Source organism: Lepidochelys olivacea, assembly GCF_965140295.1.
Source record: "Lepidochelys olivacea isolate rLepOli2 genome assembly, chromosome: 1".
Lineage (NCBI taxonomy): Eukaryota > Metazoa > Chordata > Testudines > Cheloniidae > Lepidochelys > Lepidochelys olivacea.
In genome coordinates this window covers 135,029,044-135,056,903 of record NC_140411.1, presented here as the reverse complement: position 1 = coordinate 135,056,903, position 27,860 = coordinate 135,029,044, and the positions used below count along the sequence as shown (strand labels likewise).

Sequence of the window (27,860 nt, the reverse complement as noted above, 5' to 3'; positions counted from 1 at the left end):
CCTGCTCATCCCACAAGACAGTACTTCAGCCCCTTCCACTGTAGCCTGCTCCTTTTCCACTAGTTTAGGAACTGCACAAGACGGGTGGATGGCTGTCACGTGGGGCTCCCAAGCTGCACAGGAGCCCTTGAGCAAATGCTACGGAGCCACGTTTGAAATGATAATTTCTTCTAAGGTTTTCATCCAAATATGAGTTTCCCTCTTTTTTTTTAAATTTTAACTGAATGTGAGATGCAATAGTTTTACGTTTTCACTAGGGCTATGTATTTAAAACTAGGTCTATACAATCAGTGGTATGATTCTGTGATTCTAAATGGTTTCATAATCAGTGGACATGGCTGCACAATTCAGTGCAACTCTGCTGCACAACTTGAGAGATCTTGGTGCATAGTTTAGGTCTATGCCATGCAGTACAAAGCTCCCAGACCTTAATCTCATAAAGTAGACATCTCATTGCTCACAAGTCAATGGGAGATTTGGGTGCACAAGGTATGCAGGGGCAATAGGATCACTGCTTTATACCAGCTGAGTGGGTGGAAAGAGGCCTTTATGTAAATGAGAATTAGGCCCCTACAATTTAGTTATAGTTATGGAAAGAGAGAGAGGGAGTAGTAAAAAAAAAAAAAAAAAAAGCCTGTTGAAGAAGGTATTAAAAAATGTGACAGTATGTGAGAGAAAGGGTGGCCACAAGCATTAAAAATTGCATACAATGGCATACGGGGCATACGCTAAACTACCCTTATGGGGAAATATAATGTAACAGGCATTTCTGTGCTTCTCTTTTACTGCTGTCAGTGAATAGTGATTGTACCTGACGGGAGTGCAGTGTAGGCAGGAATTTGAACATCTGGGTGTTCCAGCAAAGAAACACAAGCAGTCATGAAGGGTGTTCCACACCTGTCCGTTTCTGTGGCTTTGGATAGTGAAATGTCAGAAGCTGATTGAATAAACTGGGGAAAAAAGAGAAGCATTAATGAAAGCACACTGATATAGCCTTTGTTTTGTGCCTGCCTGCATATTGCACAAGCACTACCTGTATCAGCCTTCACAGTTTTAACTTACTGGAATGGCATCAAAATAATGGCACGTCACATAAAAATATCATAGTTTTACAAATCAATAGTTCAGTCTTTTTTATGTGTGTGGCTTAAAAAAAGAAAAAGAAAACAATCAGAAAATCTGAATGTAAAACAGCATTGCCAGAAACCTAGGGAAGTACATTATCTTTGTAGCCACTGTCTTTTATTACCAGCAGCATTTAACAAAAAAGAGAAGCCTACAGAGGAAACACATCTGGAAATGTGTCCTAAATAAAGTAAAAATTCTTTTGGGAAGTGGTAAGCCTATACTATATGTCTGTAATTAAAAGAAATGAGGTATGGTTGCTCATAAAAAACATCTGAAAACAGTTTAAAGGTTAAAAAGAGGGCTCCCTGGCATAGATAGAAGGGTAAGAACTGAACAGACCAACTCACTCCTCGCAGGGTGGTTCTCACTGTTAGACAACTTAAAAGTGCAATTTAATGTTTCAACTCATTCCTTACTTAGCTGGCATGTAGGTAAATAATTTTAAGTACTAAACAATGCCACTAACAAGAAGAAAAACAGCATTTGTGTGATAGGGAGGACTCTGAAATTGTTTCTTTCTTATTCATAATAGTGTATGACTAATGTTTAGAGACATCAGTCCATGTCCTTGTGGGTTACTTCATTAAATCCTTAAGGCCTGTTCTGTTTTCATCTAAGGCTTCTGTTTTTCCTCTTCTACAAAGCAAGAACAAGGATGCTTTCTGCTGGGTTTCCCTAAAAAACATATTGGGTAATCAGCCCCGAGAGTCACAGATGACAGTAACTGAAGCAAATTCAGGGGTACTGCAGTTATATGGGACTGGCTTTGATGTAGGGTTGCTAACCCTCCAGATTAATCTTTAATTAAAAATTATGTAATGTGATGAAACCTCCAGGAATATATCCAACCAGACTTGACAACCCTACTTCAATGACGAATCTGAGGTGCTGTCCTGACAATTACAAACATCAGAAATTTATTCAAGCCAGATCCTGAGGCATTTATTCAGGTAATCTCTCATTGATCAGCAAAATCTAAGGACTTCTAGATTTTTGTCCACTGTATTTTTGCACAGATTTGATCATGCTAATATGACACCAAAACAGTCATATTAACAGGTTCCCTATTTAGCTAAATGTTTAGCCCAGCTCTGTGTGTGTGTGTGTGTGTGTGTGTGTGTGTGAATTTAAGTGTATTAGAGTATCATGATAAAAAGCTCCGAGCAACAGTGGAAATATCTAATCTGGGGTGTCTTGATACTTAAAGATATTGGACTCCATCAGTAATTTTTTATCTTCTCATTTTGGAAATATTTTGGAAAATATTTGCATATTTAACTATATAGGGCCAGCTTGTGTAAATTAACATAGTTTCATTGATTTCATTAGAACTATGTTGATTAAACCCATGAAGGATTTGACCCATATGGTTTATTTCTATATTTATTAGTGGTTACTGGAAAAATTCAATGAAATATAAGAATGGAATACTGCACATTTTTGGGAGGGTGATTCCCTCCCCCCCTATTTTCAGGGCAACTTTAATATTTATACTTGCAAAACTCTATGTATTTTTCTTATCAATGCCATGTTCTTGGGATATTTTTGGCTCCCTACAAGCTTTTAGGTCAAGTATTTTATGATGTTTCTTTTGGAGGTTATTTATGTATTCTGTTTTTGTTGTTGCCACTTGAGAATTAAAGAGAGTACTTTGTATTCTGGACATCCCAATCTTCCTCTGGCTGTTGGTTTAAAAATCACTGAGGAAAGGGCATATAAAACCTGCTTGTGGAGAATTGAAACCACGTTAATTTGAGTGTGAAAAGTAGCGCTGTCTGCCTGAAATGTGAAGGATTAGGTGATTACTCATTTGTGAAAAATAATGGGCCTTTATTCCCCTAAATTATTTATATCTAAAATCAAAGGCAATCTGTTAGTGATAGACTTCACATCTCGAGATGATGATGATTGTTTGTAGTATCAATCTTAACGGTCCTTTTTCAAGCTTGGCTTTTTTTTTGTTTTTTAAAACATGTGCTGGGTCAAATTCATACCTGGTGTCAGCATAGCTGGTGCAACTCTATTACTCCATTCTGATGAAGGACCAGATCCTGGGGCGAGGCCTGGCTGTATCTGGCGCAGCTCAGGATGGGGACAGAGTGTGCCCCTTATCTTGGGGCTGGCTAGGTTACTTTAATGTATAGTCACTTCCCTTGGCCCAAAGGGGCCATTATGGCAGTTGGCAATCAGATGGGTGTAAAGAGGCCCTGGTTCCATCTGTATTGCCCTGGCCCCACACCCTGTGCTATTAGCAGGTAGCAGCTCTGTGCCATCTGAGAATTGCTCTATGCCAGAACAATTGTTCAGCAGCTGAGGAAGCCAGCTATAGAACAGCTTTGTACCTGTTCCACCAGTTCAAATCCACCTGGTGTACTGGAAAATTGGACCTGAGTTTGGATCAAATTGTATGTACTGGGAAACAAAATAAGCTGTCATAGACCAGATACTTTATATGACGTATTAGGCATGCTAAAAATAAGATCACATACAAACATCTGGCCACAGTGTGGCTGAATCAGATTTTTTTCATGTGACATTTGGCAAACAAATTAGTTTGATTATATAAGGTAACAGTGTGCTCCCTTCCTTTCAAAGTATATAACTTTCAATCTATCAACACAGAACTAGCCTCTGTCAGATCACAGTAATCAGGGCTGATTTGTCTATTATCCCAAAAAAGTAACTGCCTCAACAAGCCTGCTCTTACTGCTGTACAGTAACTCTCAACCTGCCAAGGCCCAAATGTATGACCTTGGCCTGTACACTGGGCACAAAAAAGAGTCACAACAGAATAGCTAAGGAAGGAAACTGAGAAGACGTGAGATTAATTTATAGAATGTATGTTGTTTCCATAGTTTAGTTTTAAGACTTAGCATAGCTGATGTCAGTAATTATGGATTCACTAGTGACTCAATACGTAAGACAGTGTTTCCACTTTAAGTGCAAACTGTTTCTCATGCAGGAAGTCTCTGCTCTGATAATTTGTTTTGGAAAGTATGAGGGTAATTAGGGCAGGGTTAACTGGATAAGCCATTTTGAGGTCTGAGACTTAGAACAATTTTTATGACGTGAAAAACCAACACAGTTTCAACCTATTTTCCCCTCCCCTCATAACTTTACAAGTCTTGTTATAAAAACTTCAAACTTGTCTTTTGCACTAATTCTCATTAGCCTAACCCCCAGTACTATTGAAATCAGTTGGAGTTTGCCAGAAATGGGATTTGTCCCAATGAAAAATAATGCATAGCCTGTTTTTACCAACTTGCAGTGCAAATGTGTTTCATGATTAGGGACTGATGTTTCATACATAATATATTCAGTACAGACCCATTTACACGCAAATCCGCTTAATGCGCGGTAGCACCAATGCTACCTATTTAACACGCGAGACTCTTTAACACACGGTAGTTATATAGTAATATATATACACTACATTAGAAAATTTTAACCATAGGCCTGATATAATGGCAGAGGGCAAGCATCAGCGTTCCTAAACCGTAGAAGAAGAGTTAGCTGCAATAGATCGAGTAAATAGCAGAGAAACCCAGGCCAAAGTTTCAAAAGATATTGGGATTGCCGAATCTACTCTCCGAGGCTGGCTAAAAAAACAAATCTAAACTGAATGGCTTTGTACAAAATATCGATTCTGCCACGGGGCTTAAGTGAAAACGTGTGTGCTATTCAGCAAACCCACAGCAGACAAAGCCATGCACACGGGGTTTGCTCAGGAAAGGCTGAAAGGAATGCCGCTAAGTGAGCCAATTCTTCAAGCCCAAGTGACAAAATTTGGAAATTTAACAGGGGATGAATCATTCCAAGCCAGCAAGGGGTTTATAAGTCGTTTTAAAAAGCGTCATGGCATAGCGCAGGTATCTATTTCTGGAGAAAGCTGATCAGCCCATCAATTGGCCGCGAATGCGTTTCATCTGCTGGCGAATGACAGACTTCATAAGAAAGAAAAAAAAATACGAGCCAGAAAGAGCAGAAAATAATGGTGTTTTTTTCTAAGTGAATCATAGACACTTTTTTCAGCATGGCCCTCTTAACTCGCGGTCCATTAACATACGGTCGTGACGGCTTGACTCCCGACATCTGCGCGTAAACGGGTCTGTACTGTATATAATAACTTTGGGGAGAGGTCTATTGAATGTTGTTAATGCTAGTCCACCTGATTACACTAGAAAGTGACTCTCCAGCCCTTATTGTTGGTGAAGACAGCTTTTAAAATGTAAACCCATGAGTAGGTTAGTACACTTGTAATTAGGGGCGACTCTACCAATTTTGCCTCCCCAAGCAGTTGCTGCTGAATTGCTGCTGCCCCCAGAAGAGCGGCGGAACTGCACTGAATTGCCACTGTGGGACGTGGACGGCCGCCCCATTCTGAATGCCACCCCAAGCACCTGCTTGGAAAGCTGGTGCCTGGAGCCGACCCTGCTTGTAATAATTTTTCTTTCAAAGAGACATCTTCACAATCATCTTCAGAAAAATGTCAGGCCCACAGCCAAGCTTGCATATTCAGAGAAACACCTCTTCCCCTGTGCTGCTTGGTGAGAAGGTATGAGAAAGCAGTTCTACCACGCCCAAGGAACCAAGCTATTGAGCCTTCTCCTCCTCCTCCTCCTTGCAGCAGCCTCATGTCATCTGCAGAGGCAAGAGGGGCTAGATTTTAAATGCTTCTTCCTCCAGCAGTGGAATCTTCTTTCACTTCCCTGAAGCTGGTAAAATTGCTGTCTGTCCTCTCTGTTTCAGAGATGGAAGCAAAATAGTCCTACAGGAGGGGCAGGGAATGACATAACCCTTTCACCGATCCACGTGGCAGTGACACTTCCTCAACCTCTCAGTCATATTGTTTTATCCTTAGGGTTAGGGGCCTAGCGGCAAAGTAAATTGAAATCTGGACCCAAACCCTGATCTTTTCAAAATTGTCCAGAGTTTTAGTGTGTCCAGAGCCAAGATTTTATGTCAGGCCCATCTCTCTTGATCTTCTGTCTTTTGGGAAACTTGGAATAGGAACTTCTCCAGCCCCCTTATGTGAGTGCAGAATGTCAGAACAGCCAAGTTTTCAAAAATCCACCCTGCACTTGAGTATCCCAGGTGATTGCACTGTGTATTGACAGTTATGGACGAATCACAAACCACACTCCTTGAATATGGAAAGTTAATTGAACAGGTGATAAAATGCTGACCAGGTGAGATATTTAGATTACCTGAGTAAAATGTTTCCCCACAACATGCATCCTTATCTCTTTGGAATGATTTGTTAGTAACACCATACAGGTATTGGTTTTCAGCAAATAGGGCCATATCAATTTTTGATGCCATAATCCGCTAATTAGTCACAAAGATAAAACCTGTATCTTGTGAGAAAATATATGGATTGCCAGTCACTGTGTGTGGCATTTTAACAGATGCAAATTTCTAGAAGTCTTCTTCACCTTTCCTCTTCAACATAGGAGTTTCTACTGTATCTGTTGTTGTGTGAGAGCCCCACTGAAATGCTGGAGGCGGCTCTTAGGACTCCCTTGTTAAAATTCTGACACCAAATGGAAGAGAGTGTAGGGTGATTCCCCAGCCTTTGGTACATTTTGCCTCTCTCTGGCTACTGCTCAATCACCCTTAGCACAGCAAACTGATCTCTGGGGCTCAAATTACTTCAGAAGAGCATTTTTTTTCTTTTAGAATGCATCATATTAAACCAAAGTCCATGTTTTTAAAAGTATTTAGGTGTTGTGGTGTTCAGCATTGCAATGCCTACCTGATTTAGGAGATTGTCTCATTTTCAAAAGTTATCTAGGCATTTAGGAGCCTAAATCACATTGACTGTCAATGGGAGTTTTGGCTCCTCCGTGACTAAATCCCTTTGGAAAATTATACTTACACTCTGTAATCAGTTAGACATTGCAATGCTGAGTGCAGCAATGCCTAAATACCTTTGAAAGTCTGGGCCCAAGTATCAGGCAAAAATGTTCCCAGGGAGGATTCTCCTAGGCTTATCTACAGTTAAAGGTCTTCACATACCATATACATTTCAAATTACATTATCTGAACCCTAAGCTAGGGATATAGATATTTTTCAGGAACAATGTATACACATTTCTTTCAAAGTGCACTTAACGCACCATTCTACCCTGCAGCCACTTAGAGCTGCTCCAGCAGTGGAAAGAGTCCCTAAAAACCTCTGTAGCTGGCCAGAGGATCATTAAGTCATCCCCTCTGGCCCAGTGTAGATATCATGGTTGGGGTTTTCCTTATGCCTCTATTCACGACAGCCATGTTGGCCCGTTAAGGCCGCAAGTGAGAGCAGCCTGAATTCTTTAACTGAAGTGTACCAGTGTACAGCTTGGCCAGGGTCAAGAGAGTGGAAAGGTATCTGAGTGTGGAAAGGTACCCTGAGCTGTGCAGCGTATTCTTTGACTGCAGCAGAGGATCTGGGCCAGTATGGTATTACTTCCTGTCTCAGCTGTGCGTATGAGAAAAAGCTTTTAAATAGCAAAGCAAAGGAATAGATTCCCCAATCCTTCACTCCCATTGCTACAACATACACAGCCACGGTACACGGAGCTTATCACTGGTCGAAAGAAAACACATTTTAAGAACCACTTTACTGAACTATTGGCATCACATCACTGTGACACCTTATTCTGCAGCTCAGTGCAAAAGATTCCTGGAGCTGAAAGGAATTTTCTGGGTAGTGACTACTTCTTGCCTCGATAGAAACAGCCATTGCTGTAGCAAATCCATGACCATGGGGCTTTTCTTCAGGCATCAGATTTGCCTGATTGTCCCTTGAGATCAAAAGACAGATTTCCATTTAGAGTGGAACAGAGGAACTAGCAAGCTTCTAAACTCATCTTAAGTTTGAGGCTGGGAAGGAGGGGTGAGAGAGGCGAGGGGGGAGAGGTGAGAGGGTTAGGGACTTGAGGAGGCGGGTGTGAGTGTATAATTCTGTAGATCTCCCCCTTTTCTTGGCTTAAAAATGGTGTAAGTCAAGCAGCAGCCACACGTTACACACAGCTCCTTTTTAAAAGAAAGCCACTAAGGGACAGATTATGTGTGTTGTGCAACTAAAAACAGGTCCTATTGGACAAAGCAAAAAGGCTCCACCAGTTGTATTTTATAATCTGGATATTTTCTTGACATTCAAAATAGGGTACAATACTAACTTAGGTTTGGAACCTGTATGCAAGAATTATTTTTCCCCCACGAGGAAAGGCAGGAATCACCCTCCCTGAGGAGAAAAATGAAAGTAAAATGTTAGGGAGAGCGTTATACATTTACTAGTGAGACAAATGAGGGTTTATCACAGAACATTTTGTAATTTCTATAGCTTTGTTTGCACATGTTCATATGTTTCTGTTCCTCAGAGCACACATATACTTGGTATATATGTAAATTAGACATAGCGTGTTTTTCCCTCTATACTTCTTATGTTTTATGCATTTTAATCTGGTAGGACTTCAAAAACAAATGTTTCTTAAATTGATAGTGACATACGTGGTTCTAAATAGAATGGGTGTTACTACACCTTACAGGTTTTTTGTTAAGTATTTGGGCAACTCTCCAATATTTGGGTAGTTTTACTGGGTATTTAAATTTCAAGGTTTTTTTTTTTTTTAAATCTCAGGAGCCTGTTAAACTTTGAGCGGACCCAGAGCAGTAAAATAAGAATGAAAATAATCTCTTATGCCACAAATTGACTTCCCTCTTTGTAGCCTTAGACACTGTTTCCAGCTGCTTTCAGTCTGTTAAATCCTTGAAAGCTTTCCTAATCCTCATGTAGGCAGTCTTTCTGTTATACCCCCCTCCCCTTTCTGCTGATTGGTGAGGCTATTTCATGGCCTAATTCAGCCAACTACTACGTATCTGAGCAGTGATTTGAAATAAGAGCAAGGCAGACAGTTGCCTCCCTACTCCTGACTTTTAATAGGCTAGAGGAAAGGTTGCGAAACTTGACATTGTCTTAGGAAGAGTCCCGACAGCAAAAGATAAAGGAAAATGAGAGAGAGAGAAACTTAGCAGCTTGTTTATACGGAAACTGCTGATGGATTTTTGTTTTTACTTTGAAATTACACTGTAAATTTGAATTCAGATTGTTTCCTGCTGGATGGATAATGGAATTCTAAACATGAGGCAGGTAAGGAACATGCAAAGCATTTAGAGATCTGTAAAGGAGGGAGCAAAGGGGGGAAAGTTGGGTTGGTCTGTAAATATTTACTTTGTTGGACTAGATAGCATTTGCAGAAACCTTTGCCGAGTTTAGATTTTTAGCCTGAAGATCCTTTATAAATAAATAGAAATTAACCAAGGGTTTTTACTTTCAGTTTGATCTTATTGCTAGTAAGTGATGTCATGCAATTCATTGTTTGATTCAATTTTGTAAAGAGCATGAAAGCTGTTTGTAGGATATGTAAATCAATTCCAATTTGCCATGGCTTAAATATATTGTGTAGACTTTCTCACAACCTTGTTTGTGACATGTAGAATAGGAATGTGTTTTATAACTGTAGAAGTGTGTGTGAGTGATTTATTAAACATGCACAGCAACTCACACACAATTGCCAATACTTTATTATATTTTAAAGCAACTGAAAAATTAGTCTCAAGCAGTTTTCTGTTTTCAAAAAAAGTACTGAAACACTGCAGAAAAGAGCCTAGAAAACCCATGATTATTCAAATACGATCACTTTTTTAAAATCTTGCTATGAATAGACAAAAGCAGCTGTTTTCTTATTCACAAAGTTGAAGGTCACAATGGGATAACAATTTGATACTACACTGTCTGTAGATTTGCAATTAAAATATGCAGTTAGAAGAACACACAGAGTACAGAGCACTGACAGATGTAAATCTCAACCTTAAAGCGGAGCTCGGCTCTGAATTAAAGACCCTGGCAAATCAACATCTTAAAATCAATACTTTGTTTTATGGATCGCCACTGTGTGAAAGTCAGGCTCTGAGAAAAATGTTCTTGTTTCTTTGTGAGAGTCATAGTCTATTCAGGCAGCTTTCTGAAATCAGTAGGACTTGGGATAAGGTGGGGGAGGAGGTAGTGGGGAAAGGAGGGTAGAAGCCAGGGGTAAAGTTTGCACCTGCAGTGGAAATAGAGCATTTGTTTTTTTTTCAACCACTTTTTGAAATCAAGATGAAAGCACTCATGTATTTTAGACCATTTTGCCATATGTGGAGGAAAAGCAGTTTTTGCGATTGGGCAAAAACCTGCTTTTTACCTTTTTAAAGATTGTTGGGGGGGAGGGGAAATCTTGTCACAGTGGAGTGCAAATGGAAACTAAAGTTTACATACTGCATTGCTTGGGTTCAAATTAGTCCTTTATCTGTGTGATCAGCAGAATGCTTTGTCACCACAAAAAAGAACCTTTGTAAAGGGAGGTGTCAGAGAGGATCAGAAGAAAGTTGGGATATGTCAGAGCCTAAGAAAATACAAAACAAACATTGCTAAAGATCGATGAATGTTGCCTATCTGGGATGCTTCTATTTGAAGCATAAGGTTGTAAAGTGTGTGTGTGTGTGTGTGTAAGAAAAGGAAAATAAACCAGGAGAGGAGAAGAGGAAAAAGGGGAGTGGGAGCTAGTGAGAAAATAAACAGCACTAAAGTTCTTCAATGACTCCCCAGTAAAAGGAAAAGAGGAGGGGCAGATTTAGTATTAGAATAGTTTTGACTCATTATATAATACCCACCTCCATCCAACAGAAGTTCTCCTCTTTCCACTTCCTCTATGACAGCAGTATCTCCTGGGAAGTTGCATACATGAAGCTGAGAATATGGGCCCGATTCTTCCCTCACAGCAGTTTTACATTGCTGCAGCCCCATTAATTTTAATGGAGTTACTCCTGTTTTTTCCCCTCTGTACATGAGAGAAGAACTAGATCCAATAGGGCAGACCCTTGACTGTTATACGTTGTCATAGCTTCATAATGGAGCAACTACAGCAGGTGAAGATCTGCCCGTGTGTTTAGACACACATTTTTGTGCAAGCTTTCCCAACCAACTTGGCTGACCTCACTTATGCCATATGCACAATTCTGAAGTTGCCACTGGATTTCAGTGGTGTTTGTGTGTGAGAAGTATTTCAGTTTGGCAGAGAATCTGTTCTTGCTGAACAAAAGCCAGTGATCTAATAGTCTAGAGTTGAAGGGACTAATCATGTGTATGTTGACAGAGCTCAAATAGCCTCTTTGCATCTTTAAAATGGTAATTGGAGATCTTGATAAGCCTCCAGATGTGATGACCGAAGGACAGTACAAAATAAGAAAGCAAAATATTCAGGAACTGAAGTGCCATGAAATTGGTTAGAAATCATGAGATGGTTAGAAATCACTTCTGATTTTATTTGAAAATTTCTGAAGAGGAGTCGTCCTCAGGAAAAGATGTGCCTTTTATATCTGCCAGCCAATTCGTTGTCATAATCCTAGTATGGTTTGGATTTGCAGGGTTAACTATCAAACAAATCTGGTGTCATCGCATTCAAATGAAATCATATATTGTGCTGATGAATGATCTGGCCCACAGGCAGCATATAGCTACTGAACAATAGTGCACAGGCTCAGAAAAGTGCAATGAAGCTAACTATCCTAGCCGAAAAGCAGAAATTACCCATAGAAATGTAATCTGCTGCCTGTTGGGCTGATAGGATTCAACCTGCTTTACAACTGTGCCAGGCCCACAGTCCCTAGCGGGACATCGTTGGTTGGTGGTATGGAATGCTGTGCTGAGAGTCATAAATGAGACATGTAAAAAGAAATAGCCTTTCATTAGGAGGTAATTTAAAACCTCAGCAAGAGCTGTGACAGTCTCTGTTCTGTCTGATATAAATAACTCCACTGAAACCTCTATAATGAAATTGTGACGTTTCCATACAACTGCTGTGTACATCACATCTTTCAAAGCACCTTGGTAATTCTGCAGCTGGAAAATTTCAGGCCTCTAGTCAAAAGTACGTCCCTAGGAAGTGGAACTATGTCGTTTAAGAGGGTCTAACCCGGGGTGGGCAAACTTTTTGGCCCAAGGGCCACATCAGGGTGCAAAACTGTAAGGAAGTCTGTGCCTCCCCAAACAGCCTGACCCCCAGCCCCTATCTGACCCCTCCCACTTCCAGCCCCCTGACTGCCCACCTCAGAACGCTCCATCCATCCGACCCCACCCATGTCCAACCCCCCCCGCTCCTTGTCCCCTGACCGCTGCCCCCCCCCCCCGGGACTCTCCCACCCAATCCCCCCTGTTCCCTGTCTCCCCCCCACCCCCTGAACCTCTATCCTATCCAACCCCTCTGGCCCCCTTACCATGCTGCTCAGAGCAGCATGTTTGGAGCCGCGCCACCCAGCCGGAGACAGACACGCTGTCCTGCATGAGCGCGCAGCTCCACCACCCAGAGTGCTGCCCACCTGGCGGCATGGCTGAGGGGGAGGGGAGACAGTGGGGAAGGAGCCAAGGGCTAGCCTCTGGGCCAGGAGCTCAGGGGCCGGGCAGGACGGTCCCATGGACAAGATGTGACCCACGGGCTGTAGTTTGCCCACCTCTGGTCCAACATGACAGCCAAATATATACCAGGAAACAAATCTTCAGCTTCACTATGGATACTGAAATTTCCATCTACTAAAATTCTGACCAGCTCACTACTTGGGGAAAAGGGATCAAAAGAGTCAAAAAACTCTCAAAGATCAGAAGTTTAGATAAGAACACAGATGTGTCAGAGTTCTAAGATTTATTGAGGCCAGTGTGGCTGGGTGCAGTTTGCTTGTCTGTATTCTTGGTATTTACTTTAAAACTGGAGAGGGCAGTGTGGTATCTGTTTAAGGTTCCCCAAATGGATCTCAGAAACTAGGTAATCAATTAATTTTTAATATTCAAACCCATTTTTGCCCACAACAAATAATATCCTCAAACATACTAACACCATAATGCAGCACATAGGAATTCTGTGAAAACAGATTTAGGGCTTTATTTTCCACTCACTCAAGTCAATGGCACTATTCCCATTGACTTTGATCAGGGCAGGACTGGGCTCACAGTCCTATAAAAGGGTCCTATTAGACATGCAATTTGCTAATGGATCATTAAGAACCTAATTAAAAGTGAAGATAAAATCTGTAAGGCACAGAGGCCATTTCAGTTCTTATTTGTCACAGCTATAGTCATAGCTTTTATAGTATATGATTCATAGAGTGCATACATGCTGGATAGAATTTTAGTCGATAACATACGTAAAACATAAAATCATCCCTCTTCCATACAGATGTTTAGCTTTTTAGCATGTGGTTTCTATTTCCTACTTTCTTTAGTGCACCTTTTTAATTCTTAATTTATTCCTTGCTAAGAAATCTATATCCTTGTCCTGAAATATTGTAATCATAAGACTTGCTTTAGGAAGTGCTGCTTAGAGTTCTTTTTTTTTTTTTTTCAGGGGCTGTCTTGTCTAGAATGAGAATTTATCTCTGAGAATTCTGTTTGGTGTGTGCCATATCTAATAAAGAAAACAAGTGTATGGAAACTGTGGGCTGAGAGTATATCAGTTAATTAGTGCCTGGACATTACCCGGTAGGAAGTCTGGCAAAGTTTTTGTGTGTGTGTGTGTGTGTGTGTGTGTTGTCTGCTTTCTTTGATCATTTGTGTGGTAAATAGATATGCAGAGTAACTATGGCAACATGTGCTGTAGGTTTGTGGGAACAGAGGGGATTCAATCACTGGACAAAGGATAGTTTGTTAGGATAGGTTATGATTAGAAAAAGGTGGCACCGAATAGGACATTTAAAAACATAACAAATTTGAGTTTTTCACAACTTAGAAAACAACATTTGCTTTTATAGCTATGAAAAATCCGGCCATGTTTGAGGGTAGTGGTGGAGAGGGGAAATAGAAATAAATTAGAGTATAAAATAGTGCTATTTGATTATTGTGCAGTATATGCCTTTTGTAAAACTGCATTTGTTTGAACCAAATGTACATATTAGTGTTTTTTTAAAAATAAATCCTTAAATATTTAAACCTCATCAGTGGTTTGTGTATTAAGGCTGGAAGACTGGCCTTCTGCAGTGTCTAATATCTTTGTACAACTTGTGATCAAAAGATACAGTACATATTTCAGTTACCTACCTGTAGAGGTCAGACTTGAAGTTCACAAAAACTTTACATGATAGAATTTAAACCAGAGTTAAGAGTAAACATTTCAGTGCAGACATAGCCACTTCCTTATTAACTTTAAACTGAATTACCTGATCTTGGTTTATAAATAGCATATTATATTAAATATATACACACGCGCACACACACACACACTATGGATGTGCATAACCAGCTTGGAATAAATAAAAATGGAGCCTTCTCCCCTATCTTGAAAGGAACCAAACCTAAACCTTTTATTAGGTTCTAAAATATTTAGAAGTGTTTCTCTCTCACTAATCCCCTTCTACCTTTGATACATCTCAGGTTCTCAGAATGTCTGGCATTCTCTGCTGGGCTGGCTGCTGACTTCCAATCTAACAAATTCCAGGGTTTCTGTGGGATCAAGGGTGGGGACAATGCATTCTGGACCCCTTCTAACCTGAAGAAGCCTTTGAGCTCAGTAAAAATAGTGCCAGACCTTAGAATCCATCAACAGAATAGCACCAAAGGTAAGGGGTCTGCTGGAGGGTGGGTCAGGGATACACTTTGAGACTGAGGAATTAGTAAATGCTCAGGGGACTTGCTGGAGCTCAGCAGAGTAGAAAGATGGAGTCTGGGAGAAGAATCAGATGGGTGGGGAGGCAGAAACAAATGTAAGGGGACTTTTGTCCCCTTACTAATTCAGTGGGGGTTTTTCAGAAGGCTAGCTCCCAGTACTAAAAGTAAGGGGAAGGATCAATGGGAAATCAGGGTAAAGGAAGGGGGAGCGAAGACTCAGATCCTTTCGCTAACCCACTTCACCAGGGTAGTGTATAAGCCAGGAAAGTTCCCCACAATAGTGGGCCTGTTCCCCTGCTTACACTAGTAAGGGAGAAAGAAAAGGCACGCACAAAAATGTGGATAAAGTTTCGAATAAGCATCAGAACTTCCAGGGCTTATTTGAACTGAACTTCCAAACCTTTAAGGTTTCCTATACGGTAGTCTACCTTTTGCTGCACCGTTTTTCTGTACATTTGTGCTATTTCGTGCTTATACTGTTTCTGCAGGTTGTGAAGAGTTATTGCACATCACTAGAGAGCTCAAGCCTGTAATATGAAATCGACCCTGTATGGAACTTAAAAGGCACCACAACGGTTTGAGGAAGCAGAGTTTGATCTGATGTTTATAATAAAAATAGTTCTTAATGTTTCAAAGTGATACTTCATAGATATATTTATTATATTATCTTATGGGGATATGGGTGGAAAGATGTGCAATTCAAAAAAGCTGGAATATAACACTTTAAGGTGTGTTTATTTGGCCCTGCAATATGATTAGATTTTTCTTGTAACATGTTTAGGTCTAAAAACACTTTGAAAAGTACTAAAAAGAGGGACAGAGACTGAGAAGACACAATAGTTTTGTTATCAATTTTTATTATAACAAAATGGACTGTAATGACAATATTTTGCCACAATAACACATTTGTAAATTATCTAGTTGTATTAAGATTTTATTACTGCTGAAAGGAGTTGGTACTTGATAGTCCATCACTTTATTTTTTGGGAAAGAAGGATTAATTTTTTGCATTTCTATAAGAGGCCTGACCATTGCACCTGGGCACCTAACTCTCGGTGTCACGTTGCATGTGTGTTATAAGAAAGTTATGTATTCATCCTGTCAATGTCACTTCAGGCTCAGCCAGAGCAGCTGCTGTGGAGCTGAATTCCTTCTCTCTTGCCACCCCAGCATCTGAATTCAGAGTTTGTTAAATTCCCCTACTTGACTGGCTCCAGAAGGGAAAAATGGCCAGTGAAAGTTTTTCAGGTGGTGTTGCATGGAACTACCAGTACAGCACCAAGCTGACTCTCACAATTCCAATATGATAATTCACATGTGTAAAGTTCTTCACATCTGCAAGTGTAGCCCTTTTGCCACGTGCCGCTGTCAACAATGAGGACTGGGTTAAATCTCTGTAGAATAAAAAAAACTGTGGCTCTAGCTCCCACCCAGAGGCGTGTTCCTACTTCTGGATCTGGAAAATAGAACCGCTGTGGTCATCTTGGCAGCTGATTCTTCCCCACTGAAAAACACTCAGGAATCCTTGGGAATATGGAACCACAACTACTTTAATTTTTGGTGGGGGTGGGAAAGTAAAAAAACAAATCAAAACAAGTGTGAGACGCTAGCCACATAGATATCTATATACAGGAAGGTAAGCAAAACCCCTATCAATGGGTCAGGAGTATGGTGTCAGGCGTATGGCCGGTTCCACAGATGCAATGTATTATTTGACGAGCTGGTTGATGTTTGGAAGTGTTACCCATGAAGCAATCCCCATCTGCCAGAACCCCATTCATGGGTCCATTTAGAGTAGTAATCAGGGGGACATCAAAGGTTGGCTCCCCTGTGCCTGTCAGCTCAAGTCTACACCACTGATATCAGCTGTGGTGAAGTTAACTCTGTTCTACAGGGCTCCTCGAGGCATGGGTGAAGTCTGCTCTGCAGAGTCTCTTGGGTAGGCAAGCACTTTTTTCTCTAGGAAGCTTTGGAATGCTACCTGCTTAACTATATCACTTAATTTTGCACCTTGACTATTGACTCTAACTCCCAAACTCTGTGTCAAAATTCTCAAAGTGTGTGTTTTGATCCTGAGCCTGGTCCACTGAAGTCAAAGGTTAAAACTCATTTACTGAAGTAGCAGAGGATTAGGCCCTGTGACATTTTATTGGTGAGATTCAGTGATGCATAGCATTTAATTAATTGCGCAGTTGGTATAAGGGTGTGTGGTTGGAAATGATTCTGACATGCAAAATCTGAGGTGTACTTTAAATGTTGTATTTAGGTCTACTTCTCTTCAGGTTTTTGGTACTAAAACGCAAGTGTTGTTCCAGTTCTATACCAAGTCAAACCCACACCCTATGCCTCTTGGTATGGGCTGACATGGTGAGCAGACTACAATATAATCATGCAATGAAAAAATTACAATGGAGAAGTTACTTATATCCTTAACAGAAAATGTTCTGACATTTATGTTGTCAGCTGCAATGTTATATTAGAATACATCTTAATCTTTTGTAAGGGGAACAGAATCACATCTTTACTTGTACATTAATGACAATTTTGCTTAGGGGAATTAGTATAAATCTTGTAATTAGATTAGGAAAAGAGGTGAAAAGCACTACTTCCTGTCCTCATTAAGTTGACTTTTGAATATTGGGGGGGTGGGGAGTAGAAGCACCACATAATAGGACCCGCTCCTGCATACACTTAACTATGTAAAGTAACATGTGTTACTTTATTCACATGTGTTTTCTGTAGGGCTGTCAAGTGCAGTTAACACATGATTAACTCAAATTAATTGGGATTAATCACTGTTAAACAGAATACCAATTGAAATGTATTAAATATATTTGGATATATTTTTAAATACATTAATATATTTCTATTACAACAAAGTATACAGTGCTCACTTTATTACTAATATTTGCACTATAAAAATTACAAGTATTTCAATTCACCGCATACAAGTGCTGTTGTGCAATCTCTATCATGAAAGTAATTTACAAATGTAGATTGTTGTTGTTACATAACTGCAGTCAAAAACAAAACCATGTAAAACTTTAGAGCCTACAAGTCCACTCAGGCCTACTTCTTGTTCAGCCAATCACTAAGACAAACAAGTTTGTTTACATTTATGGGTGATAATGCTTCCTGCTTCTTATTTACAATGTCACCTGAAAGTGAGAACAGGAGTTTGCATATCACTTTTGTAGCTGGTGTTGCAAGGTATTTATGTACCAGACTGGGCATAAGAATGTTTAGCCTTTCAAGCTTCGGCCACCATTCCAGAGGACATTCTTCCATCAGTACAGCTGATGACTCATTAGAATAATGCATTAAATAAACTTGTGACTGAACTCTTTGGGGGAGAATTGTATGTTTCCTGTTCTGTTTTACCGCATTCTGCCATATTTCGTGTTATAGCGGTCTTGGATGATGACCCAACACATGGTTGTTTTAAGAACGCTTTCAGAGAGGATTTGACAAAACGCAAAGGAGGCACCAATGTGAGATTTCTAAAAATAGCTACTGCTCTTGAACAAAGGGCTAAGAATCTGAAGTGCCTTCCAAGATCTGAGAGGGACGAGGTGTGGAGCATGTTTTCAGAAGTCTTAAAAGAGCAACACTCACATGTGGAAACTACAGAACCCAAACCACCAAAGAAAAGTCAACCTTCTACTGGTGGCAGCTGACTCAGATGATGAAAATGAGTATGCAGTAGTCTGCTCTGCTTTGGATGGTTATTGAGCAGAACCCGTCAGCATTGATACGAGTCCTTTGTAATGGTGGTTGAAACACGAAGAGACATAAGAATCTTTAGTGCATCTGGCACGTAAATATCTTATGATGCCAGCTACAACAGTGCCCCGAGAACACCTGTTCTCACTTTCAGATGGTGACATTGTCAACAACAGGTAGCATTATCGCCCATAAAATGTAAACAAACTTGTTTGTCTGAGGAATTGGCTGAACAAGAAGGAGGTCTGTGTGGACTTTTAGGCTCTAAAGTTTTACATGGTTTTGTTTTTGAGTGTAGTTTTTTTGGTATATAATTCTATATTTGTAAGTTCAACTTTCATGGTAGCGTTTGCATTATTGTACTTGTATCTCTTTACAGTGCAAATATTTGTAATACAAATGAGCACTGTACACTTTGTATTGTGTTGCAATTGAAAGACATTTGAAAGTGCAGAAAATGTCCAAAAAATTTAAATGCTATTCTTTAATAGCACAATTGTGCAATTAATCAATTTTTTAAATTGCTTGACAGCCCTAGTTTTCTGATTAGTTTCTTTCAGACTACTTATGTGAATAAAGCTATGGATGTGCTTAAAACATTTGCTAGATTGAGCAATAATACTGTAAAATTAGTAATATAATAAGCAGAATCACTTGATGTTTAAATAAAATGGTACAGATCCTATGCCGGTATAAATTGGCAGTTTCCATTGAAGTCAATGGAGCTTTGAGGATTTACATCACATGAGGATCAGGCCCAGTGTTTTAAGGGAGAATGCTAAATTCTGCTAATTAGGCAAGCAAGAAAAGTTTAGAAAATGAACCCATTTGCCTGTCTCCCTTCTTTCCCAAATTTTTTGGGGAACATAGATCCAGAAAAATTGAGATTCAGAATTTACCTTTTCAAACAAAAGGTAACATTAACATTTTTGAAATGGAAATGTTTCATTTCAGTTTACTGAAATGATCTAAAGTGTTTCATTTTGAGCCCATTAAATACTAAACTGTATTCCCCTAGTAGCATATTACCTCATGGGAGATGTAGTTCAGGCACCTGATGTTCCCTTTCTCCTATAGAGGCTAGGCTCCATGGCTGGACTACATCCCCCATAATGTTCCCACAGTCATGTGACTCATGATGCACTAAGTTTAGTCAGGGAAATCCACATTTCATTATAGTCCTCAAGGGAGCCTGGCCCATAGAGAATGGGGTCTGAACTGCAAACCCTCAAAGCAATGCTCTGATGGGAAATTCAGTTTAATGTTTTGCCGAACTCTTTTGAAATGAAATGTTTCAACTCAAAACACAAAATATTCCAATTCAAGCTGACCTGACCAGAAATGAAAAATTTCAATTTGATTTCCCAATATAAAAATGAAAACTCTCAGCAAAATTACCAACTATCTCTAGATCAAGAATATCCAGAGTTGTCCAAAAAATTTGGAATTATAATAACTCATGTTTCAGGTCATAAGCCTGTTTCTATTAGAGACCAGGAGGAGACCTACAGTGGAGGTCAGATTATTCTATATCCGCATGTTGCAAAGTTCTTATACCTTCCTCTGAAGCATCTGGTGCTGGCCACGGTCAGCGACAGGATGGTGAACTAAATGGTCTTCGTCTGATCCAGTCTGGCAATTTCTAGGTTTGACAGAAGCCTGTTGGCCAAGGGTCCCCGGTCTTTTGCAAACAACTCTCACCAGACCTAACACTTATTATACCAAACACACATCTCGCAGTCTATTTATCCATAAAGAGTAACATGTAAAGGTACCTACAAAAAGCGTATAAATAGTCAAGATTCATAATCATTAAGATATGCACTTGGGTAATATTTAAGGAATAGGTTTTATGGACTTTGAGTAAGAGTTAGTTACCAATGGATGTTACCAGTATGTCTTGATGATGGTCCATTCAAGCAGGAAGACGCTGTCACCCCTCCTTGGTTAGCCAGTGATGTAAAGCAAGGCTCAATGATCTAGCCTTGCTCCATCCCAAGACTACTGATGGAAACAATCAAAGACAACAGCAAACAATGAAAATCACTTGAGATAAAAAGGGCATAAAAAGGGCAGGGGATTTCCATGTTTGAGTAGAGGCAAAAGACCGATTCCATATATTAGAGTGCAGAGAAGCCTCCTTAGTGAAAGGATGCAGATAGGCTACCATGGAAGAATTGGGTTCTGGTTTCTGTGAAGACAGCCAACTCTGCAACAAACTGACCTGTTGAGAGAGAATCTATGTTAGGAAAGGTATAGATACATGTAGATCCCGGTTTGTTTTATTATTTTGTATTGTAAATGTTTCCACCATTCTCTTTTTTCTAGTTAAATCTCCACTCTTTTAAAATAAACCTACTCTCGTTTTATTCTCACAAGTGCTGTGTTATATAGGAACTGTGATTTAAGGTAAAACTGGGCAGAGGATCTGGAATTTCTGTGAGTAGTTAGTGTCAAGGGCTGGAGATCACAGGGGAATGATTCAAAGGGACTCAGGGACTGGGGTGCACTTATTATTAACCTGCATGGCAAAGACAGGGCTGGCATGTAGGGTTGCCAACCCTTCAGGATTGTCCTGAAGTCTCCAGGAATTAAAGATTAATGTTTAATTCAAGATTGTCATGTGATGAAGCCTTCAGGAATAAATCCAACCAAAACTGGCAACCCTACTGGCATGGTCTAGAGAAGAGTGCTTTGAGTAGCATGGGTTTAGGGAGCCAACACCTCACTGAGTCCGGTGAGGCTACCTGTTGCTACAGAGAGGGGATAACAAGGTGACACTCAGTCCTGGGAACCCAGAGAACTGTTGCATTCTGTTCCAAACTCTCAGGTAAAACTGCAAATGGAGACTTCAGTAACCAGGATCACACTTGTATTGTGGTTGAGACTAATGTGCTATGCTGCAATATAGTAAGTAAAGGCAGAAATGTAAGATGTAATTTTCTGAAAAAAATGCAGTTAAAAACCAGCAAGTTCCTTGTGTCCCCTGAAAAATGAAATGTGTGCTGCAAAAACTGCAAGACAGTGTCAAGAGAACAAAGGCAGGGCTACTTTGGGAGAAATGTGGAGACAGCAGGATTCTTGTCACTTTCAGCATGCTGTCTGGGTAAAGAATTGGGACAGGAAAACAAAATGGCAAAGGGTGGAAGGAAATCAAGTTGCATGGAAGTGACTGGGGCACATACATGCACAAATCTGCACCTGTGCTCTGGCGTGATATAGCAGGGTCAAAATCAATGCAGTTTGCTTAATCAAATAAATTAGCTTTGCAGTCCCTTTTTAGAAACAAATAAAATGCACTGAATAGAGCAACTGGTAGAGATTAATATATTTTGATGCAGATACCCCCTTTAACAATGCCCCTTGAAACCAGTGGCTGTAAAGAGTTAATGGTGGTTCTTTTCTGATTGGATAAAGAAAAGAGTGCAGTTAGGTAAGGATTCCTAACTGGGAGTTAAACAGTTCAAAAGTGCACTATATTGTTTTGGTCTAATTAACACAACATGGTGATAAGACATTAAAGCAGAGTGACAACACTATACATTGATAACAGAGGACGTTAATGCCTGCAGACACAGCCTACATTGTAAAAATCTGGGAAAAAAATGCTTATTATGTTAGATAGGTCAATGTGGCTTGACCTAGTTTTGCTTTGCTGCCTGGAAATTATGTCAGTATTAGTTATGTCATCCCGTTGCTTGAACAATTTAACATCCTTTTTGCATTGCAGTGTCCTGCTAGTACTTTTATATATATATTTACTTATTCTTTACCAGGATCCTACAGGCTAATAATTGTAGAGATCTGCATTTGACAAAGCAAACTAACCAACCACCACCACACTCCAAAACTGTCTCTTTTTGATATGCCCTTTGTGTGGTAAGGAGGGTTTTTTTTCTGTCAATAAATAGCAACCTATAAAAATCCTAAGGCATCTCTTCTCCCCTTGATGTAAATGTATAACTCGTGTTAAGGTTACGGAGTGAAGAACAACTAGGCCTCATGTTGCCCCTACACAGCTTTATTTATGGAAATATATTTTTAGTTTTGTGATAATTAGCTGTTTGCCTTTATCATTGTATAGAGCTTACTGAGTTCTTGTGAATAAGCAGATTTCCTCCCCCTGCGAAATGGGTGAGATCATAGGAAATCACTTGTAATTCATCTAGACAAAATTTTGCTCAGCATTGAAGATAAAACTTGGATTTCCCTAAATATTCATGTTTTGTCTTCACATTTGTTTTTTTTTTTTTCCAGTGTCAGGGCTGGGCCATACAATCTGCCCTGAGTTCAAGGGTGATTGTTAGCGTTGTGTATTTGGTTGTCGTGGTAATAGCCAAAACTGCTGCCCCCAAGGATACAACAGTTAGTGCCTCAGGAGCAGGCTAAGGAATGAAATGTGTCTCTTCTTCCTCCCTGCTCCAGTGAGGAAATAATCGGCTCCTAGTGTAGCAAGTTACTTCCTCCTCTGCACCAGTTCATCTCTGCTAGCTCCTGTGTTAAGGTGGTGAAGCTGTGGCTCCACCTACTCCTCAATTCTACCCACCCACCCACCAACCAGCTGCACAGATGGGGGAGTAGTGGCCCTGGAGAGTTAACTGTGCCCCCCTCCCTACCTTCCCCCTCTTGTGGCCTCTTAAGCCTCTGCATGTTCTTGTCAGGGCAAGTCATATTCTGGCTTTGTGTAGCATTTCTACATATCCAGGAAAGAGTTTTGAATCCTAATCTTGCTCCCATTGGAATCAAAGGGGAGAGGCTTTTGGCTAGTGCCTCTGGACCCAGTCATGCAGGCATGTGAGAATAATCATGGGACTACTTAGGTGGGTGAATTTACACACACGCGCAAATAGTTGAAGACTCACACCCTCTTGCAGGAGCAGGGGGCGTAGGCCTTTTATCTTTTAACATTTTTTTAAAATGAATGATATGAAATGGTCCTCAGGGTTTGAATGTGGCCTTGTTCCTCTCGGTGTTAAAATATTCTAATGTGGAAAGAGCTGTATAATTTCTCCACCCTTTCTTCACAAATAAATGTAACCTTCAAAAGGTCCTGGTGCTCAGATTTTCAGCTCAAGTAAAATTGCTTTCTAAAGTCCTTGAATGTGCATTAGATGTAAATGCTCTTATACCCCCCATTATCAAGCTTAATTGGAAAAAAAGCCTGATAAGACTATGCCTTCAAAGATGCCTCATCAATACTTCTGAAAGGTGAAGAAATGGCTGGAGCTAGAAGTCTAGTATTGCTAGAGCAGTATAAGCACATGCAGTTACTGTAGATGACCATGGCAATCTGCAAGGAAATGGAAAGAGACGATCCCTGCTCCTTGGAGTTTACAATCTAAAACAGATCAAGAACACAACAGCAGGTCATGATGGGGAAAAATCCAAATGATTTAAAACTGATCTCTTTATGCTGCTGTTAATTAGCCTATGGAACTCACTTGCCACAAAATATCATTAGGAACAAGAATTTAGCTAGATTAAAATTTCACTTAGCTATTTATATGGATAAGACTATCCACAGATATACTAGCAAAGAAAAGCACTTAGAGGTCTCGGTCTTCATGCTTCAGGACATAAGTCAACCAACAGCTGTCTGAGGTTAAGAAACTTTCCCCCCACAGTAGGTTATTTTAGAGTTGCCCATTGCACGGTTTTACAGTTTATCTGTTTCTATGGAATGATACTAAAAATAAATCCTCCTCCTACATTCTGAGGGTAAGGTAGATTCCTCAGTGAGAGCAGATCTTTTGAGCCGATTCGTTTCCCCATGTGTTTTGTGGGAAGAGATGACTAGGCATGGACCAGAATACTAGCGGTTGAAATAGAGAAGAAAAAAGATGGAAGTTCAAGCTGTTGTTGTTTGGTCTCTACAAGAGTTAGCAACATCTGGATATAGGAAGAAAAGAGGAATCAAATATGACACCAAGTTTGAGCTTTGTGTTGGGGAGAATATTGGAGTTAACAGAGAAAGAGAAGGGAAAGTTTATGAAGAAATGTAAGATTTTATTTTACCTGTTGAGTCTGAGTGTGTAGTGGGATATCCAGACAGAGAGAGACAGCCAGTGCTGCTTTTTTGGGGGTCAGGATTGGAGGGCAATCTCAATGGTTGTGCATCCTAGCTTATGTGTAGCTGTCTGAGAAGTTACATTGCTCAAAAAAAAAAAAAAAAGAGGGAAAAGTTACAATACATTTTGCCAATTCCCTCCCACCCCCCCAAAAAGTTAATTGCAAATTTTCACACTAATTTCTAAAGTAAAATAATTTTGACCAGCCTCACTGAGGCATTTTTTTAACTTCCTCCTACTAGATAGTAGTGTGCAGAGCAGGCTGACTTAAGGCTCTTCCCTCCTCCTCCTCCTCCCCCCACCTCAGTCTTTCTATGCCTTCATACACCAGAGCAGACACCAAGGGAGGAGGTGGAAAGAAAACACTAGCCCCTTTACTATCTGTGCACTGTGTCTGCATTGCAGCACAAACACCAACTCTGTGGGTGGCACGTGAACTGCCAGGTGGGGGAGGCTAGCCCTCAGTCCCACCCTTTCCGCCTGATGCCCCACCAACCCCTTGCGGCTACCGAGCCCTGCTTAGCTCCCCCACCCTCCCAAAGCGCCAGGAGGGCGAGTGGTGCAGGGAGACTGGAGCCGCACACAAAGCAGGAGGGAGGACCTGGGAGTGGAGCACGAACAGGACTATGTCTGGCTGTTTGGGGCGGCACAGCCTCCCCCAGCCTATGGTACTCACTGTCCATGACCAATTGCCCATTTTTTTGGCATAATTTTTAGTGTTGGCAACAGGAAGGAGATTCTGAGAGTCACCATGATACAGCTGTAGTTAGAGCTATGAAAGAGGACTATGTTACCTAGGGATAATATGCAGAAGGAAGAACCCTGAGAGAAGCCAACAAGAGGAGAAGATAACAAGTGGGGCAAAAATGGAAAGAAAAGAAGAGAACTAGGTAATCATGGGATGATCACTAGGAAGGAGAATAGACCCAGGAGTCCAAGGATAAGATTTTCCAGAGTGACTAATGATTTTTATGTGCCTCCAGTTTTGGGTTTTGCTCATCTTGAAGCTTTGAAGGGGTCAGATTTTCGGAGGATGGGTGTACAGCAATTTCTGAAAATCAGGCCTTTTTAAAAGTGTCTCAAGTCAGTCAGCTAAAATAATTTATGAAATTCTTGAACCATGTGTGCTTGAAAAAGTATCAGATCAACAATGAGAATGGGTTTTTTAGGCATTACATGATTATAGGTTGTCTTGGTAAGTATAGATTGAGTAGAACATGAAGAGCAGAACAATACTGAAGGAGTCTGAGGGGAAAAAGCTGAAGAAGTAGGAGTAGATGGCAAATGAAGAGCCTGGGGGCAAAGAGGAGGAAGAAAATGGGGTAATAGTTGGAGAAGCAAGTAGGTTTGAGACAGGAATTTTTAAAACAGGGATTCAGAGAAGGTGTCATGAGCAGCATTCCCTCTAATTTTTCCCCCACTCATGTGCAGAATGAATCTTGCTCTGTGCACCAATATGGAGGTGATGTGCGAGGGAGGGGGCTTAGCATAGGGCTGAGGGTTGGGGTGTGAAGGCTCTGGCTGGGGCAAGAGCTCTGGGGATGAGGTGTTTGGGATGTGTAGGGGGCTCAGGCAGAGGGTTGGGGTGCAGGGCCAGGCTTTGACTGGGGGTGCAGGCTCTGGGGTGGAACCAGGGATGAGAAGTTTGCAGTGCAGGCAGGCTGCCCCAGGGCTGGGGCCAGAGGACTCCCCCACAGCTCTCTTCCCACCAGCAGCACAGAGCTCCAGAAGAGGGGGAAGAGGCCCACAGCAGCCCTGGATGCTCAACTTGCTCCCCTTCCCAGTTCCCACCCACCCCTAGCCTGCTGCACAGCCTTTTACAGCCTGCTGCAAGGCTGCACAGCTTAGAGGGAACTTAGGTCACAGGGCCAGTACACCCCATGAAAGGTGGGGTGGGCCTGCAGTTAAAGCCAGTGGGGCTTCCCTGGACTACAGGGAAGTGCAGCCCAACGGCCAGAGTCAATGGGGTTCCCCTGGACAATCAGTGAGGAATCCACCCACAACACACCCACTTCTGCCAGGACCCTGGCTCATCCTTCCCTGGGCTACATCCTACCATGACTCCTGCAGCTGAAGTCACAGTGTCTTTGCAGTCTCTGGGCTCCTCAGGTGGTAACTGCAATCTCCTTAGGTCATCCACAAGTGCCTGGGCCTCAGCATCTCCTACTCCGGCTATCTGGGATCCTGACTGCTACTCAGCTGGCACTGGCAAGGTGCATCCTTCCTCCTCAGCAGTAAGCCCAGTCTGAGCTAGGCTGCTTGTTTTTATACTGCAGCAGCAGTTGGAGCATGCCCAGCAGGGGGCATGGCTTCTGCTGCTAAGAGCGCTGCTTTAATCTGTTCCGCTCCATTGCGGGGCCAGTACACCCGGTCACAGAAGGCCTCACAAAAGAAGTACTGAGAAAAGTCATTGCTAACTTCATACACTTCTCCATTAATATGTGTGCCTTAACCCTGCTTCAGTCTGTGAGTGGCATAATGATCAATGGTGATTTATCTCAAATAAATCGTCTGGTCCCCTAGTTTTGATTCTCATGTTTATTATATAAATCAAAGAAAAAGTACATTTTTTTAGTATGTAGTTTTGAGTTTAGCTTATCTAAAACTCACTAAAAAAGTTTTTCTCCAAGGATCAAATCCCAAGGGGATTTTTCTATAATTTGAGGAATTTTGTACATTCTCTCTCATCAAGCTTTTTACTGATAGCTGTAAGCTTGATAATGAAACCAGATATAATCAATTTAGAAACCAAATGGGAAAAAAAGTTTAATATTTTTTAAAAAGAGTGAAGCAAAATTTAAAGGGATGTTGTCAATTTAAGAGATTCTGGGAAATACCTTATTCCATTTTTTAAACAATGTTTATGAGCTCTCATTGAGCCAGATTGTGAGCCCCTTGCTCTCACTGGTGAACATTTACTCACACTGGGATCTACCTGTGTGAGTAAACATTCATCAGCAGGAGTAAGGGACTTGTTCTCTGGCCCTTAGTAATAAAAACAAACATTGAAATATTTTGCTCCATTGTGCAAGAGTTTTACATTAGCCCTGAGGAGTAGACAACCTTGTGACACACACTTTTGATGACCTCAGCTATATGGTGCTGTATCAGGTCTTTAAGATCAATATTTTTAGTGTTTATGTGTTGTTTTAATCAACATTTGTATGGCTAAATCTAGAGCTAATGAAAGTGATATAACACTGGCTAGAATGTTGTGGGCAGATTCAATAACAGAGAACTGCAGCCATACCAAATTATATGCTGGT

At 40.9% G+C, this 27,860-nt stretch overlaps 1 protein-coding gene and 1 long non-coding RNA gene across 5 annotated transcripts in view; one reads left to right on the top strand and one right to left on the bottom strand.

Annotated features, from left to right (window-relative positions):
* MID1 (midline 1) overlaps positions 1 to 27,860 on the top strand; it is a 325,456-nt gene that overhangs the window by 123,298 nt on the left and 174,298 nt on the right. The window contains exon 1 of one of the 4 annotated variants that reach the window (XM_084649320.1): positions 9,009 to 9,262. The exons of the other annotated variants lie outside the window; for them this stretch is intronic. The gene's annotated coding sequence lies outside the window, so the exon portion shown is untranslated. Of the gene's footprint in view, positions 1 to 9,008; positions 9,263 to 27,860 lie in introns of those variants that run through there. 4 annotated transcript variants of the gene reach the window in all.
* On the bottom strand, positions 20,390 to 26,814 carry LOC311512673. The gene is made up of 3 exons (XR_014709523.1): positions 26,651 to 26,814; positions 24,542 to 24,679; positions 20,390 to 20,750 (listed from the first exon to the last, which is right to left on the bottom strand). It is a non-coding gene; the product is annotated as an uncharacterized lncRNA (long non-coding RNA).